The 6382-nt window shown below is 39.4% G+C and overlaps 1 long non-coding RNA gene across 1 annotated transcript; it reads right to left on the bottom strand.

Annotated features, from left to right (window-relative positions):
- Positions 1-765: 765 nt before the first annotated feature.
- Positions 766-3540, bottom strand: LOC145630715 (uncharacterized). Its single transcript, XR_014112203.1, has 2 exons — positions 3135-3540; positions 766-1431 (listed from the first exon to the last, which is right to left on the bottom strand). It is a non-coding gene; the product is annotated as an uncharacterized LOC145630715 (long non-coding RNA).
- Positions 3541-6382: the final 2842 nt, after the last annotated feature.

Raw genomic sequence — 6382 nt, 5'->3', positions numbered from 1 at the left:
ATGGAAGCTTCTAGCTACATCTCGAGAACATAGGTTGACAATGATTAAGGACTTAGATAAGATAGGGATAGATTCTGACACCACTCCTGAGGGGTTGGTGACAGGCTCTAATCGTAATCACCCAATCAAACATAATACCTAAATCCATTAACTATGTAGATCGGGAAGAAAGGTCGAACCACAGGGAAATGAGTTAATTTATTCCTAATTAATCAAAATAATCTATATTATCAAGTAACCAAATTGTTGTTATAAAAGGTAATTAAACTACTAACAGTTAGAGTAAGAAGGAATAAAAGTAAGAGGGAATTCAATGAAATAAAAGCCTAGGGAATAGGTTCACCAATAAACAATATTTCATGGTAAAAAATAACAATCAATCATCAATGCATCAATTAATCAGATCATAAAGGGCTTTCGCTACGTATTAAAATCACAAAGTTATTTTACTGGTATTAAATCTCATCTCTCAAATCTCGACATAACCATTTATTAATTAATCCGCCTATTGAAACTAAGCCTAAACATCAATTCTCATCTCTTGAATCTCGAATCAATATTACTAAACTCGTACAATTAAACCAGGACTAATCTAATTGCATAGCATTAAATCAATCAATAGGAAAATAATTAAGCATTGACAATCAACAATCATAAATTACCCCTTCAAATTATTTATTGGATCCCCATAAACCCTAGAAATAAAACTACTCACACATAATTAAATATAAACTAAATAAAGCAATTAAGCAAGTCATAAGAGAATAAAGAAATAAAATTGCTGAAATTAATAGAGAAGAAATCGTTACCAAAATCAATGGAACTACAAAGTTGAATCAAGATCAAGAATAAAAGTTGAGAGAATTCTAGAGAGAGAAATAATCTAAGTTGAGAGAGAAAGTCTAAGAAAAAGAGGTAAACAAAAATCAAGTACTAAATCGTACTTAAACAAACTCTAAAACATTCCTAATTAGAAATTATGAATTCGGCAAAACAGGTGCTCCAAAAACACACGCCTGATCGGGCGAAGGGCCGCCCGATCGGGCCCGCCTTTTTCTTAACACCCTCTTCTAAACAGCCGCGCCCGATCGAACTAATGCTCACCCGATATAGCGCGACTTGCTAGCAGCACTTGTTGCGCGCCCGCCCGATCGGGCGTATGCTTGCCCGATCGGGCCCGATTCCACCTCGAGGCTTGGACTTCTATTGGGCTTTAATTCTTTGGCCCAATCCGGATTTCCTCTTCGGGTATGGAATACTTGGTCTAAATGTCCCGGTATCACATATACCGAGCCCTTAATCACCGACTTGATGACTCTAGTCGGCCTGGGGCTTTAAAAACGGTCGTGCTCCTTTAATGTCCGTAGTAGCTCCATGAAATCCCGGGAAAATGCTCCAAAAGTGCAATTTTCCTACAAAACTCGAGCAAAACTACAAAAACACTAGAAAACACCAATTAGTAATAAAAGTGGCTCTAAAGAGCCATAAACACTACTAATTATGACCAAGGGACGGGGGTAAAATACTATATAAATTAGACACATCAAACTCCACGAAGCCAAACCTTTGTTTGTCCCTAAGCAAAGATCCCATCAATGAACATATAAAATACGCCTCATCCCATGTAATCAAAATCAAGCACAAATGATTCAAAACAAATCTAATAAACATGCTTTAATATCAATCAATCTCATTCATCTAATCACTCTTCCTCCCCAGTAATTGTCAAGTAGAGCAAACCACATGAGCATATAGAATTCAAGACTAGTGCTCACACACTCAACTTTCATTTATGTGGCGAGTAAAAGATGTACTCGATCGCTCTCCAACCAACCCCTTTAATGTGAATAATGCCCTCCCAACTCACACTCTCGTGTGTTTAAAAAGATGTACAATAAACCTACTAGTCGACTCGAAATATGTCAAATCATAACTTGCATTGATAAACAACACTTTCACATTCATACAACTTTATGCACAACGGTCGAAAGGTCTTTAAAGCTTGTAATGTAAGGCTAGGGTAAAGGGTAGGATAAATTTAGGAAAATGGAGAGAAAAGCCATGCTTAAGGGAGCCATATCCTAACAAAACCCAAGGTCAAAATAAACAATGACCAAAACATCTCCAATCATAACTTAACTCCACAAAAGTTCACCAAACAATCCATACATAACAACAATCCATACATAACAACAATCCCAACACTTACATATTCACTCACAAAAATATGATAATAAATAATTAGAGTGAATTAAAACAAACTTTGAACTCATTCTCTTTTTTTTCTTCAAACTTTAACTTCTTTTTTTTTCATGAATTTTTTCTTTTTTTTTACTTGAGCAACCTTCACATAGAACATTTGAACACTTGAAACAATTTTTTTCTTTGCTCTTTTTTTTTTCTTTTTATCCCACATTGGAATTTTCAACTTTGAAACACAAAATATCAACATTTTTCAAATCACAATATCAAAAGAACAATCACTCTTCTTTTATTACAACATTGTGCAAATAAAGTGCACATCACAACTCCCTCACCTCACCAACTAATAGCTCCCCCAAGCCAACCTTGGGACTAGTAACCAATGGGGCTCATATAGGCTGGTAATGTGGCTAAATAATCAATAAAAAGGGCACAAGCAACAACATGGGTAGCAAGAAGGGAACAAATGTATCTAATATCGTCGGAAGGCTACCTAAAAGAACAAATGCCTTCGTCCTCCTCAATGTGCATAATATTAAGTCATACAAACATTACTAATAGTTGCAAACCAATACTCAAATTCCTTGACATACAGGAACTATCACACAATTCCTAATCAAATAAACTAGTCAAGCACTATATTCACAAATGGTTGGCAAAATTGACGCATGTTTAGGCATACGAACAATTAAACTTCAAATCATGACCATTAAATTCACAATGCTCATTATCATATATCGAGAATCAAAACAATATTTTTCAAGTATTGGACACAGGGAAGCATGATTTACAATTCATTGGAACGTATTTTTTAGATTTTTTATTTTTCAAATTTTTTTGTATTTTTCATATAGGATAGCAATAAAAACTACACTAAAAAGCAATTAAATCTACACTAGAAAGCAAAAAATAGAGAAAAGAGAGAGAGTTACCATATGTACAAGATCATCTCCCCCCAAGCCAAATCAAGCAATGCCCTCATTGACTTGGGGGTGTAGCTAGGAGTAGCTACTCCTCATCATAATCCTCATCCATCCTCGAGTAGCCGCCTCCATGGCTCATAACAACGCCACCATAACCCGAACTACCTGCAAAGTAGTTAGGGCCTACATTCCCCCCCCATCCCACCAAAAGGAGCATCGGCCCCACAACCATGGACCGAAGAATAGTCCACGTAACTACCATAGGCACCGGGGGTCGAATACCCTCCTTGGGGGTATTGAAACCAGTCGAGAACAAGAGCCTCAGGGGGAATAGCCCATCGGCGTGTATAATCATCGTACATGGGGTATAAACCCTTCCAGAGGTTTCTCTCCACATACCCAACCTTCCTATCTAGAGAACCTACTCTAGAGTCCAGATTTTGCACCATACCCTCTGCTCTCCCCTGCCCCCTCTCAATCGTATCAAGTTGGCTCCTAAAGGCCGAAAAGTCATATGGGGCATGAGGGTCGATGTTGTAATCAACGGGGGAGGTATGGATGTCATATGTGTAGGGTTAGGGTGGTGGTTGGAATTGAGGTGATGGGTGGGGTAGTGTATGGTGGGCCGCTTGAGCCTTTCCTTGACCATCTATCTCAAAAGTGTATGAAGGCTTTCCCTTCTCAAATTTGGTCAAGGTGGGGTTGGGTAGCTTAAAGGCTTGGTCTCTTCTACCCGACTCTTGGTGGACTATCCATCATGCCTCACCACCCATGGGTTGGATACAGTTAAGGCCTCCTAGGTATGCAAAATCCATAAGGGTAGAACCCTTTACTTTCCTATGGCCAGTTAGGATCCAACCTAGATGTTATACCGCTATGTGGGTAACCAACCTCCCAAAATAGATAGGAGCCCTAGACCTACCCCCCTCGGCCGCGTTGGCCGCCATTTGGAAGTGTTGGGTTATCCTATGCGGTATGTTCAATTGTTTGGCACTAGGAATCATGTAGGAGGAAAACAACTCTAGCTCATCCCTCCTAACAATAGCCGGCTCGTGCCTCCCAAAGATGGTGAGGCCAACAAACCGTTGCCAAAACATTTGGACGGGATGTTGAATACGTGTCCCCTTGGCATGTTGAAGGTTAGTTAAACCCTCCCCGGTGAGTCTTCTATAGACCACGGCAATGTGGTCTTGAGAAGGTTCAATGGGTTTATCCAATTTTAGCTCAAACAATTTACCAAATTCTTTCAAAGTTATACGAACATCATTAATAAGAAATCGAAATTGAACATGAGTAATCAAAGCATTAGTTTTAATCACATTGAAACTAGAAATAAATTCCAAAGTCAAATAATCATAAGTGTCATAATGCATTTGAAAAAAGCCACTCATTCCAATACCCTTGAATAATTTTTCTACCGGTTAATCAAGTCCTAATCTAGACAACGTAGGGTGATGAACAAAGTGTGTAGAAATTACCTGCCTCTCAATGAGGTTAAGCATCTTAGTCCTTTGCTCAGTTGAGGTGATTACCACTTCGCTCCACCCCGAAATTTAAAGTTCCAGGTCAACCATTGGTTGTTGTTGTTGCCTCAAACTTTCACCCCTTTGTTGCCTTGATCTCTTGGAAGCCATTTGAGTATAAATGATAGTATTTTGAAGCTTTCTCTCTCTTAGGGTTTTGAAAAATTTTGAGAGAAACTGGTTGAAATTTGGTGAAAAATGTAGAGGAAGGTGAAAGGATGAAAAATATGTAAAAATTTTGGAGTTTTAATGGATGAATTTGAGGAGATCTTTGAAAGAAAGTGAAGTTGGAGGTATGAAAATGGAGGTTTTAGAGAGAGAAAGTGTGAATGAAGAAGATGAAATAAGGAGGAAAAGAAAAGAAGGGAGGAGAAAAAGAAAGAAAAAGGCCGGTGAAAAATAGGTGCACCCGATCGGGCGAGCTTCCACCTGATCGGGCGAAGAAAGTAATTCCGAATATTGAATGTGCACGCCCGATCGGGTGACCTCTTCCCGATCGGGCGCGAACTCAAACAAATTTTCTCCCTTGAAATCACCCGATCGAGCGAGCCTCGCACGAAATTTCTCTTTCCTACACATGCGCCTGATCGGACAAGCCTCGCCCGATCGGGCGAAATAAAGCTCCGAAATTTCTTCGCTTGAGCGCCTGATCGGGACTCCTTTCCCGATCGGGCATATTTTTGCTCGATTTCGACCTTTACATGCGCGCCCGTTCGAGCGAGCTTCGCCCGATCTTCTCGGAGTATGCAATTCTTCTACCTTTTCTCTTTAAATCTCCTTACGTGTTGATTCAATACCTGTACAAAAAACACTTTGGAAAGGTAAAATTGCACTCTCCTCACCTTTTCAAAAAAAATAATAATAATAAAAAAAAGGAACAACTAGTCTAGAAAGCAAGAAATACGGGTTGCCTCCCGCAAAGCGCTGGTTTATCTAGGTCATGCACGACCCTCTTACCACATTGTAGCTCAAGATGAACCGAAACCGCTTAGGTGAAGTAGTTCAGCCGTACCAATCGTAGCCCCCTCATGATATAGCTTAAGTCTTTGGCCATTAACCTTGAACTCATTTCCATGATCATCGAATAATTCCACAGAACCAAATTTGTTAGCCCTTTTGACAGCAAAAGGACACGACCACCTTGACTTTAACTTTCATGGGAATAGTTAAGTCTAGAGTTGAACAACAACACCTTATCACCCTCTTTGAACTCTCTCGGATGGATCATCTTGTCGTGCTATCTCTTAGTCTTCTCCTTGTAGACACGTGCACTATCATAGGTCGTCAACCTAAACTCATCAAGTTGGTTAAGTTGAAGTAACCTCTTTCCTCTCGCTAGTTTAGTATCCAAATTGAGCTCCTTAATAGCCCAATATGCCTTGTATTCTAATTCCACAGGAAGATGACATGCTTTGTCGTACACATGCTTTGCCGTACAAGTCTATATGGAGTAGTACGTATTGGGGTATTAAATGCAGTTTTGTATGCCTAAAGGATGTCATCCAACTTATCGCTCCAATCTTTCCTTTATTTTGCCACCACCTTCTCTAGAATGGTCTTGATCTTACAGTTAGAAACTTCAAATTGGCCACTAGTTTGGGGATGGTAGGCTAAACTTGTCTTATGGTAAACACCATACTTTTTGAGGAGGGTATCAAACTTCCGCTCATAAAAGTGGGATCCTCCATCACTGATTATAGCTCTAGGCACTCTAAATCTTGAAAAGATGATCTT

Source organism: Chenopodium album, chromosome 5, assembly GCF_948465745.1.
Source record: "Chenopodium album chromosome 5, dcCheAlbu1.1, whole genome shotgun sequence".
NCBI lineage: Eukaryota > Viridiplantae > Streptophyta > Magnoliopsida > Caryophyllales > Amaranthaceae > Chenopodium > Chenopodium album.
The sequence above is the reverse complement of the archived record's forward strand: the minus strand, read 5'-3'. Positions and strand labels throughout refer to the sequence as shown.